The following is a 12,660-nucleotide window of genomic DNA, read 5'->3' on the forward strand; positions in this document are numbered from 1 at the left end:
CCTTCCTTCACCTCAATCCTGCCGGGCTAACACTTGTGGTGTTCACTAGGGTTCATTCTGTAATGTGTCTCTGGCTCCGGAATTTCAGGTTCTACTTAGTAACTCCTGTCTGAAAGTGGCTTCCCAGTCAGGTAAAGGAAGAGGCTGAACTTCAGAGCACAGCTGCAAGGTTCTTCTCTGAACTGAACAATGGCTGTAGCTGTAGACCAACAAATCCAGGTCCCTCAAGGCCAAGAAGAAGTTCGAATAGCAAAGCTGGAACAAGATTGCCACTGGGAGCAGGAAATTTCCCTTCAAGGGAGTGACCCTGGGCCAGAGACCTCCTGCCAGCGCTTTTGGCATTTCCACTATCAAGAAGCATCAGGGCCCCGGGAGACACTCATCCAACTCCGGAAGCTCTGTGATCAGTGGCTGAGACCAGAGGTGTGTATGAAAGAGCAGATCCTGGAGTTGCTAGTCCTGGAACAGCTCCTGACTGTCCTTCCCCAGGAGATCCAGATCTGGGTGAGACAAAAGCACCCCGAGTGGATGTGGCCCAGGAGGAGGCAGTGGGGACAGCCTTCTCTGTACATCTCCCCAGAGCAATGCTAAGAACCATGCCACTGCCTCACAAGACCCCTGGTGGGAGGGTTTACCTCTCCATCCCCTGCCTCTGCCAAGTCCACGAGGGCCTGTCTGTACTCGGCTGTCCAGACCCCACGAGGGAGGGAGGCCACGTGCAGGTCAACAGGTCCCCACCATGGGGGCGTCTGCAGGAGCAGAGTCCCTGGGGGGACTGACACACAGGGCAAATGGTGCTTGGAAATAAACCGAACACAGCTTCTCCCTCTTAAAATAGTTTCCTCTGTGTGTTGGATTTAAACATGTTTTCCCACAAATTTCCAGAAACCCAAGAATTATAAAACAAAGCACAATCTGCATGTATCATGATTGTATCTAACTAGACTTATAGAATGACTCTTAAGTCTTTTTTAAGAACACCAAGAACTTACCCAAGTAAGTGCTATCTGTCAAAAGTAGTCACTCTGATGGGCTGTGGCCTTTATATGCTGTTGTCACTACTAAAGACATTGAGTTTTCCTTTACGGGCCGTCTTCATACCTTAGAAAGCCTCGTCTCCCTGTACTTCCTGCAATGCGCACGTGTCTGGCACATGGGAAGGCTAAGTAAATGCTGACAGACAACAGCGTGCTTATTATCTAGCCTGGTGCATTCCTTATCTGCGAGACTTGCTTGGCTCTGCCCAATTTCTGCTTTCCAAAAACAGAATCCCTTCAAAGGATGTCAATTTGCTGCCACTGAGGAGATTTTTCAGAGAGCCCATTTCTGGAAATGGCTTTCAAAGACGTAGCCCAGAAATCTGAGTTGAGAATTTGTATATGGCCAGGAAATAAATCTGGTATGGGTTAGTTTAAATCAGTTCACTCTTTTCGATATGAAATTCTTTACGTAGGTGGAAATTCCTATCAAGGGCATATCAGGACTATATTAGGCCACGTGGGACTTGCAGATTCAGTGTCTAGTGGGCACGACCCCGGCCTCCCAGCTGCTTCGGCCCAGGACGCGGGCTCCCGCTCACCTGCTTCGATGACACTCCGCCCCGAGAACATGACCTTCTCCCCTTCCTTCTCTCCAGGACTCCAGCCTGCTCTTTAACATCGCTGCACCGGCCCTCCAGTCCAGGACAGAGTGAAAACACGAACAGCACATTCAGTGAGTACTCAGTGTGTCAGGCCGTGCCGAGCACTTTATTTCAGGGTCTCGTTTCACCGTCTCGGCCGCACTGCGAGGTGGGACTAGGATTCGGTCCGTTTCGAGCTATCCCCACGACGGCAAAGAAAACCGCAGCTACCTCTCCCCACTCCTCAGCAGACCCACGGGCTCCGAAGGGCGAGCGGGGGGCCGGGATTGGGGGACCGGGTACAGACAGCATCGGGGCGACAGGCGAGCCCCTTCCACGCCCCTCAGCAGCGCCGGGGCGGCGGCCGCTCCTTCTCAGGATCACTCACCGCCCCAGGGCCCAGCCGGGGATGGAGCAGGAAGGAGCGTCCTCCATCGCCGAGCCGCACCCGGCCCGCCAGGCCGAGGCGGACCCTCTCAGAACCCCACCGGGTTTCGTGACAGGACTGTGGGCGCACAGGTGGGACTCCGAGCTCGGCAGCCAGACGCCGGAAAACACCGCCCCTGTCCTCTTGCCATTGGCTTCTCAGTTTCGGCGACGGGAAGTCTTCCCTATCCATAGGCTGATCAAGGTATCAATCACCGCGGCGCCGTCTGGGAGACGTAGTCCTGAGCAAGCCCTCAAATGACTCAGTCCCGGGACGCTCAGTTCTGATCGGTGACAAGTGCTAAACCCAATTCCCGAGCTACTCGATTGCGGGAACCGCCTCTCGGGAGCTGAAAGGGGGATCAAAGTCTGCACCCCCAGAGAGGGCTCTGCAGATGCGAGCCTCCTGGTCTCAGCCGACTACCACGGAGCAGCCGGGTATCGAGGGCGGAGTCTCGCGCGCCTGGCATCCAGCCCTTCCAGAGCGCGGAGCAGCTCGTCGCTAGAACCGTGCTGTGCACGGTCCTTTCCACCCGGGGGCGGCCAGAGTCTGAATGGTGAATGCCGCCGCCGGGTTCCAGGCCAAATCAGACTGCTCATAAGAAACCCCAAGCAGAAGCCGTTAGTGGAAAAGAGACGTTCTGCTTCCTGTCATTAGCATCACAATTCCCACGCATATCCCTTTTCCATTGGTTAATACACCTGTTCACAGCTAGAGGACGCTGGCAGGGGATTCCCTGCCATCTACTTCTACAACTCCCAGGCAAATAAAAGTAGTCTCCACACTCCCTAGCCGGAGGGGCCTGTCTAGCCAACATAGCTCCCACCCCAGCTCCACTGCCATCTCTTTCCTCTCCATCGTCCTGGGTTCTGCCACCTGACTGTCCTAGGGAGTGGGAAGGAGGTGGGAAAGACCAAGGAGAGACATAGACATCTGGGCCTCAGTGCCCCGAGCTTCCCAGCCTGGAGATTTTTCCTTCTCCTGTCCTCCTTGAGGCCAATTCCCTTATATATGCATAAAAACTTTCACATCGCTAGAGAAATTGCTTACTTTCACAAATATTTTGAGTCGACTGAGAACGTACTACTAGAAATGAATGGAAATAGTGTTAGCCCTCCAGGAACTACCCAACAGCTCACTGGCTCCTCAAAGTTTAAGGCCTTGAGAAGAAGCTGAGGTGGAAAAACCCCCACAAAACTAACATATATGGACTCTATCTTGTTTTATTGGAAATTTGGAAACGTAAGTGAATATATTTATGTTATTCTAAGCAGGAGAACTAATTATAGCTTTCCTATCTTTTTTTAAAATAAATTTTATTGGGGAATATTGGGGAACAGTGTGTTTCTCCAGGGCCCATCAGCTCCAAGTAGTTGTCCTTCAATCTAGTTGTGGAGGGCGCAGCTCAGCTCCGAGTCCAGTCTCCGTTTTCAACCTTTAGTTAGAGGGGGTGCAGCCCACCATCCCAGGCGGGAATTGAACTAGCAACCCCGCGCTCTAACCAACTGAACCATCGGCTGCCCCTCTTTTTTTGTTTGTTTTAAAGAAAGGGTTTATTAGGCCATTGCTGGCAAAAAGAAATAGATGGGTCTTGGGGCATGGCGTCTAAACCACCAGCAGCATGACTAGCTAAGAAAGACATCACAAGAGAATTCAAAGAATATTCACACACACAGACACACACACACGCATACACACACACGTAGGCAAGTAAGAAACACTAAAAAATAATTTATAAATAAAAGCAAGTGTATCTAACGACAGGGCAATAATCAGTTGCATTCTACCGGACACAACTAATTTTCATTTCTATAGACAAGAATAATTCTCATTAATATCAGTTTTCTACAATTTACAGATTGGTAAAATAGATCAAAGACAAGAGATGATAACATGGAAGGGTATTCTAGATAAGACACCTAGTAACTTTTTTTGTTTGTCAATTTCAAAGTCTTTCGCTTTTTCCTAACAGTTACCATTGGAGGAGGACACCAAGAAATTTGAATATATAAAAAGTAAAATCATGTACATCACTAAGTATATATTTGTTAAAACTCTTTGATATGTGCACTTAAGGTCGGTGCATTTCATTGTATGTAATTTTATCTCAATTAAATAAATTAGTCTTAAAAAATTATAAACTGAAAAAACTTGTAGACATTTAAAAAATGTTATTAATAAAAATTTGAAATAAGCATTACACTAAAAAATTGTAACAAATACAAAAGACAATAGAACAATATCTTCAATAAATAAAAGGCTCACAAAAATCAATTAAAAAATTAAGACCCCAATAAATGGGTAAAAGCTACCAACAGGTAATATATAGAAGCAGAAACATAAATTTAAAACTGTTCATTCATACTGGTAATTAATTGCAAATTTAAAAAAAATTCTTTTTCACTTGTCCAATGAGCAGAGATTTTTTAAAAATTTAATTACTTTCATAAGGATGCAGTAAGTTAAGTGCTCTATATCCTGCAATGCACACTGATACTTTCTTCCTAGGAAGTCTTTTTTGCAGCATGAATAAAATGTCTTACAAATGATTTTGATGCAGTAATTTCAATACTAAGTTTCTCATAAGGAAATAATCAGAAATACGTACAAAGACATGTATAAAAATAGTCAATATAGCAAAAAAAATTAGAAATAACCAGTGTCTAATAGGTAAATCATTACAAAAGTTACCATAGAACTATGTAATGAAAAGATCATTCAATCACTAAAAATAATGTTTATTAAGAATTTATAATGAATAGGACAATGCTGAACATATAGTCCATGAGAAATTATATGGATCTATATATGTTATGTTTACAACCATGTAAAATATATCTGTAATATATTCATACATATATCGGTAAGATATTCTGAAGATGTAATTTGTTGCTTTACTAAAGCAACAAGTTGCTTTCATTGCTTTACTAAAAGAATGCCAGAAAGTCTTTTCCTGGGATGTGACTCACCAGGGAGGTCCCCTTCCTCTAAGAGAGTTAAACAGAATTGAGCGGTTTTGAATGGCTGTCTGCCCTTGGAGGCCATCAGGCCCCATTGTCGGGGCGGGGGTGGGGACCAGTAACCAACCTTTTGTGTGAAAAGGCAGACCTGGAGAAGGTATGAGACCCCCTAGAAAACCTACTGGAAGTCTCTATTGGGGGTAGGGTGGAATTTGTAGCTTGAGGGCCCAGGAGGGAAGCAGAACAAGGCCAATCTGTTTTAAGAGCTGAAAATATCTGGGCAAGAAAGAGAAAAAAATGCTGGTTTTCTGGAAAGGGTGTTCATCTGAGCCAACCCTGACACAGTGCTGGGGGTGGGGGCAGGCTTGGAGGAGAGGTCGGTGGGGCCTGAAAGGGTTAGGCACTAAGAATGAGTCCTTGGGAACCGGTAAGGGACTCTGGATTAGCTGGTGCTGAAGGAGTGGAATTTTTCCGCCCAGGCACCTAACAGGCCAATTTTGTCTGAGGCCTGCGACCTCACCTTGATTTGAACATGCAGAGAGTGACATCTTGTGGTGGCGAGGAGCAATTGCAGAAACTGCCACAGTCCAGAGCTTGGGGTGCCGTGGACTTTTCTCCCATAGGTGAGTGCCCACAAGGTTGTTTTGTGTGTTGCATAAACCCCAGGGTCCTGGGCAGTCCAGACGGAGGGAGAGCTCCAAAAAGGAGGTTTTTAGATAACTGAGCAGTTAAAGGTTAGAGCTAGCTTTAGTTTCATGTATTTTGGGCAAAAAATTAAAGGCATCCTGATGTTGCAGTACAGCTCTTATTGGTCACACGTGTACGCATAGAAAAAAGAAGGAAAGGAAACCCACCACCACGGTAACAGAGGTTATACTTGATTACTGAGATTATACATAGATTTTTGTTGTCTTTTTAAAGGTTTCTGTATTTTCCAAAATTTTGACAATGCGCATGTATCATCTTGTTTTGTTTTGCTCTGACAGAAATACTTATTTTCCTCATATAACGGGCGTGTAATGGTATGTTACTGTGATTTTTAAATTTTTAATTATTTTTTTAAGATTTTCGTTTTTACTCCAATTCAAAAATCTTTATGCACTCCTATGTTTATTGCAGCATTATACACAATAGCCAAGACCTGGAAACACCGAAATGCCCATCAGTAGATGACTGGATTAAGAAACTGTGGTACATTTATACAATGGAGTATTACGCAGCCATAAAGAAGAAAGAAATCTTACCATTTGCAACAACATGGATGGACCTAGAGAACATTATGTTAAGTGAAATAAGTCAGAAAGAGAAAGACAAATACCATATGATCTCACTTATATGCGGAATCTAAAGAAAAGAATCAGTGAATGAACTAATCAGAAACAGTTTTGGAAACATGGAGGAAAAACAGAGGGTTGCTAGAGGGGCGGGGGGGTGGGGATAAGGGGAAGGTGAGAGGTTTTGGGAACGTATAGAGGGATAGTGGATGGGGGAGGGGGGTTCACACAGTGTGATGGATATAAATGATAAACGTCTAAGTTTTGCTTTGTCTTGTGCACCTGAGACTAAATAAATAAATAAATAAATAAATAAATAAATAAATAAATAAATAAATAAAAAGAAAAAAAAGAAAAAGAAAAAAAAAGATTTTCGTTTTTATAGCAGTTTCACAGCAAAATTTAAAAGGTACAAAGATTTCCTACTCATACATCCCTCCTGACCCCACACGGGCACAGCCTCCCCCATTTTCAACATCCCTCCCCCAAAGTGGTCCATTTGTTCCAATTGATGAACCTACATAGACACATCATCATCACCCAAAGTCCACAGTGTCCACCGAGCACAAAAGAGTCAGGAGGCTCGGGCTAGAAATAAAGGACAAAGATTTATTTCAAGCCTTAGGACTTGCAAATCATAAAACATAACTAGACGATACCCCAGGGTTTTCGGAAGAAGAAAGAAAAGCTGAGCGCTTTTGTAGTCAAAACTACGTTCTTGAGAAGACTCAGTCCTGCATTCTTCGCCTCTGGATTGGTCCGTGATGGAAATCTTCCAGATGTTTGGTGGTCTGGATGATGGACGTCAGGCAGTCTGAACACGGGAACATTCTTTCCTAAGTCCTTCAGAGGGTTATCTATTGAATATATGTATCTTTCTTTTTTTTATTTTATTTTATTTTTATTTTTTTATTTTTCATTATTTATTTATTTATTTATTTATGTATCTTTCTCCAGGCACAACTGAAAAGTTCAAAGTTTAAGTCCTCAGACTACTTAAGGTAAAAAAAAAAAATCTATTCTTGATGCTTCGGCCTGTATGGTCTGAACCAGTTGTGTCAGCTTGACTATACAGATTGCATATTAAATCAGCTTAACTATACTGACTTCACCTCTTCACTCATTCCTTAACAGTCTACCTTAGGATTCACTCAGGATGGTGTATGTCCTCTGGGTTTGGACACAGGTATAGTGACATATATCCATCACTATTGTGTCATACAGAGTATTTTCACTGCCCTAAATATCCTCCTTGCTCCCCCTCTTCATCCTTCCCTACCCTCCCTGCCCCAACCCCTGGCCACCACTGATCCTTTTACTGTTTCACTAGTTTTGCCTTTTCCAGACGGTCATATAGTTAGAATCAGACAGTATGTAGTCTTTTCAGAGTGGCTTCTTTCACTGAGTCATATGCATTTAAGGTTTCTCCATGTCTTTTCATGGCTTGAGAGCTCATTTCTTCTTAGTGCTGAATAATATTCCATTGTCTGGATTTATTTAACCACTCACCTGCCAAAGGGCATCTTGGGGGCTTCCAGATTTGCGCAGTTATTAATAAAGTTGCTATAACTACCCGTGTGCAGGTTTTTACGTGGACATAACTTTTCCGTTTCTCTGGGTAAATACCAAGGAGCGTGATTACTGGATTATACGGTAGGAATATGTTTACTTTTGTAAGAAACAACCAAACTGTCTCCCAATGTGCCTGTCCCACGTTGCAATCCCACCAGCAGCGAATGAGACTTTCCCATCTTCATCAGTGTTTTTTTTCCTAACACAAAAACTTTTAAGAGGAAATGACACAAAATTCCTCAACTCCATTACTATTATTTTTTTTAAATGCACACACATGATGAAATGTCAAACTTTTTAGGAAACTATACAAGTCAAAAAGTCTCCATGTTGTTTTCCAGTCCCTCTCTGTAAAGCTAATCACCCTTGACAGTTTCTTGTGTATGCAAGAAAAATTTATTAGGTATCTCTCAGCATATATATTAAATGTTTCTTCCCTTTACATTTTATTTCACAAAACGTATCATACTGTATGCACAGTGTTTTGTACCTGGCTGTTTTCAACCACCTGGACATATAGAAATCAATCTCATTTTTAAAAAGGCTAATAGAATTCCAAGGATAGATGTTCCAAACATTATCTATATTTGCTTTGATTTGCATTTTAAAAATTACTAGTGCAGGTTGAACTTTTTTCCCCTTCTCTCTGTGTGACCTGCTTATGCTTATCTTTTACCCATTTTTCTGTTGAGTTCTTGGGTCTTTTTCATGCCCATTTGGATAAACTCATAGTAAATTAGAAATTGGCCCTTAGTTTGTTACATGTGTTACAAATATTTTCCCCACTTTTGTCATTTCTTTTTAAAATTCATAGATGGCCTATTATACTATGCAGAGATTTTTAAATCTTTTTTGTGTTCAAATTTGTCTTTATTCTTCTCCATGATTTCTGAGTGCATTAGTTTTATAATTTAAAAAAAATTCAGGTTGCTTGTGTGTGTGTGTGTGGATGTGTGTGTAGCAAATCAAACACACAATAGTGAGCCCATAAGGGGAAAGAAAGCCTATGGTACCAGACCATTCCTAGGGGATGTCTCTGCCTCCCACACCGTGTGACTCAGTAAATCTCCTAGTCAGTGGCTTTGGTATTTATAAAGGAGCAGTCTGATTTGACAAATAGGTTAGGGAACTTGTCTTGAAGCCTCTTTTGCATGCTAAGTGCAATGCAAGCTTTTAAGGAAGGTTACAAGATTTTTTTTTTCTCTTTGAAATGGTCAACAATTCTAGTGATAATTTTCTTCCTATGAACTAAGCAGCCTAGGGATTCTGTGTGTGTGTGTATGCATGTATTTAAATTTCTTTCTTTTTTTCCCTTCCTATCTTTATCATTAGTCTTTACTTGTAATAGCTTGGAGGACATTGAACAGTATAGAGCTGAATCTCCTCAAAAACACACGCTGTCTCAGGTTAGCCCTTTGCCACTGGTGCGACCTGTCCTGGCGAACAGCATCTTACACTATGGCTGCCTCCTGAGTCATTCTGTCCAGCTTGGCGCACCCTGTGTCTTCCCAGAAATACCCTTGAATAGAGCAGTTCAGAATAGGGCATGGGAACTGGCTGGAGGCTGTAACCCATTCTCCTCCTTCTTCTTGGCACTAGGGGCTGGAGAAGCCCAGGCCACCACAGGACAACGGGGAAAGGGAAAAGCCAGTGTCCCCTGAGGAACAACACAAGGTCCAAAGGCCTCCCTCTGTGACACTAAATACAAACCATTCATAAAAAACAGGAAAACATACTGGCCTTGGAAAGGAAAAAAATTCCATTCTAAAAAAAGAATCCTGTTCTAGCTTCTTCTTACATGGGCATGTGCCATGTGATACTTAATTTCACAACTGTTCAGTGACATGTCCTTGGACTGAATTTCACTCTTCCCTCTTTAAAATAAATGTTTCCCTGACCCCATTCTCTAGTTTCTCTTGTCTGGGCATTTCAGTGATGAACCCCCTTGGTCTTTTCCTTCTCTTTAGGCCAGTCTTACGGCATCCTACAACACTGTCCATTTAAATGACCGTTTCCCAGTCACATTGAGTGGCCCTGGCTCTGTGGCATAACTAGAAAAAAGTGAGACGCACACCATTGGCACAACCAGAGGACTCTCCCTTCTTACTCTGACATCCAGGAAGTACATTGGGTTACACAGTGATGGGGGTTTTGAGTGGGGGGAGTTACTTCCTGCATCCCCAGGGCCCAAAGGCCCCTCTGCCTCAATGTCTGGTCCTTGTCTGTTCCAAGGTTGTGGCCCTACCTGTGACCAGGTGTTATGGAAAGCAGGTTCTGTCCATCCCCACCCTCATCATCTCCATCAGAGTCCCCAGCGGCCTTAGACGGAGCATTCCTTGGGGCGAGGTCCCTTCTCACTCAGCGTCTAAAGACAGGTAGTGACACATGTAGTTTCTGCCTGTCCAGTTTTTCCTAACAGGCCTCCAGTTTCCAGAGTGGAGAATGTGCCTTTGTGTTTGTTAGTAAGGAAAACTGGGAGCCAAATCCAGTCCCCTCTTACCCTGCTGGGTCCAGGGGGTGGGCATGTGATTTAGGCTCAGCCAAGTAAAGGTTTAGAAGCCTGAGAGAGATTGTTGCTGCGGTTCTTGGGGCCTTATCCCATTTCGTGGTTCCCAACTATTCTCAACCTGATCCTTCAGCTCCCATTTACTCTGAGTACCCCGATATTCTTTCAGTAAGTTCCTTTTACTTAAGTTAAGCAGAACAGTTCTCTGAAACTTTTAACCAAAAATGCTCACAGAGTCCCTGTCACCCTTGTGGTTTGGAGAAAGGACTCACTTGCAGGAGCAGCCCTACTCACTGAACAGGGCTGTTTCTAGGCTTGCTCACTGTCCCAGGCTGGTCTTAGGACACTGGCATGGGGAACCGGGTGATGCCAGGAATTGGTCTTAAATGTGACTTACTCTCTATCTAAACCTGGGACAGTTGACATTGGCCAGGACCAACTTCCTGGAAAATCTGGCACAGGGCAGAGCTGGCTCCAGGATTCTCCTGTGACAAGAAAGTGCCAGTTGCTTGTGGTTGAGGGCTGATTTGAAATAGGAGCAGAGGTAAAGGAAGTCTTAGGCTGTTGGAAAGTTTCAGCTGTATCCCACCCACCCCCAACCAAACAAATCTTTTCCCTTTCGTGTAAATTTCCATCCCTAGTCAGGGTGGAAAAGTGGAGAAACAAACCTTTGTAACTACATGATCTTCCCCAAGAATTATCACCCTCAGTCATTTTGGAGATCTTGCATTCCAGGGACGCTGACCACTGGAGAGGGGGTGGCCAGGAATTCTACATTCAGGCGTTGAGTGGAGACTTCTCAGGCTAGCCTGGAGGTGGCGCTGTTTGCATGTGGTCCTTTGGGGCTAATAAATTAAGATGCTACTACCAGGGATATAGGATTTAATAGCTGAACCTTTATATCTTTATCCTTGGATTAGTTAAAATGGTTGTAATTAATGAAAAATGAGTGAAATTCAAATATTTTTTGGAATGGTGTAGAGAATTTTCTAGGAATAACACAAAACTTAGAAGCTATAAAAAGAGAAGATTGACAAATTTGATGTCATAAACATGTCAAAATTCTATTAAAAAAAACACACCAAAAAAGCAAACAGCAAACAGAAAATCAGTACTAACTTCTGTGACAAACAAAGGAACCATTTTCTTAATATACAAAGAGCTTTAATTTAAAAAAATGGGAAGAAGATATGAGCAATCGGTTCATAGAAAATGAGATTAAAATCACCAATAAACATAAAGCATTTCTCAAACATTCATGAAATGAAAATTAAATTTTCGTGAAATGAAATTTAAATGAAAATTAAAACAACAGATGTAGTCATTTGAGTGTGCGTCCAATTAATTGCTCTGTACAAACACACACAATTGTCTGTCACAGACCATTACGAGTGTATCTCTCTCCATTCTTATAGTTGCCCCTCGGATTTCCAGTTTCTTATCTGTTGTCATACAGCGTCGGGGCAGCCATTTCTTTAAGAGTACCAAGTGTGGGATAGAGGCCAACCTCCCACATTCACCTGTGCAACAGGTGTGCTGGGGGCGGTGTCCCTGCCTGGGGAGTTGATGATGGGGCAGTCTCCACCGAAGAGGGGATAGACGAAAGAATGAGTTCCTAGCAGAAGAGGGACAGGGCTTTCCTACAGACGCCGGAATACCACGTGCCAAAACAAAGAAAGGTGTGTGCGGGAAAAGCCAGGTGCCAGAATATGCAAGTTGGGGGAAGGACCCCGGGTTCAGGCGACGGGGGTCTTTTCTGTGCAGATTCCTTTCCTGCTCAGGGGCTGCTTTCGGCAAGTAGTTCATAGCTGAAAGGGACCTTCAAGTCCATCCATCCAACTTTCACTGTAAGAGACCGTTACCATGAGAACTGCTACTTTAAGGTCAGGGTTAACAGCCCTTAGCTTAAAACAATCTAATTGTAAATTCCAGGATGTGGGCAGTTGCAGCACAGAGACCAGAAGCCCTGTAGCTTATCTTATACTCTTTGAAGCTATGTAAGTCTTGTAGCTTATCATATACTCTTTGAAGCTGTGTAGGTCCTGTAGTTTATCTTGTACTCCCTAAGGCTATGGAAAATTACTGAATGCCTTAGCTATGTGAGTCCTGTAGTGTATCTTGTACTCCCTAAGACTATGGAAAATTACTGAGTGCCTTAGAAACGCTATAAAAACCCTTGGCTTTAAGGGTTTGGGGTCTTTGTTAAAACCCGCTGCGTCGGGCAGAGACTGGGACCCCAGCTGGCTGGAAATAAACCGCGCTGTGTTACTTGCATTATCGTGTGTGTCCTCTGTCTGTCT

The sequence above is a fragment of the Rhinolophus sinicus genome, chromosome 13, assembly GCF_057876585.1.
Source record: "Rhinolophus sinicus isolate RSI-liver-muscle chromosome 13, RSI-T2T, whole genome shotgun sequence".
Classification (NCBI taxonomy): domain Eukaryota; kingdom Metazoa; phylum Chordata; class Mammalia; order Chiroptera; family Rhinolophidae; genus Rhinolophus; species Rhinolophus sinicus.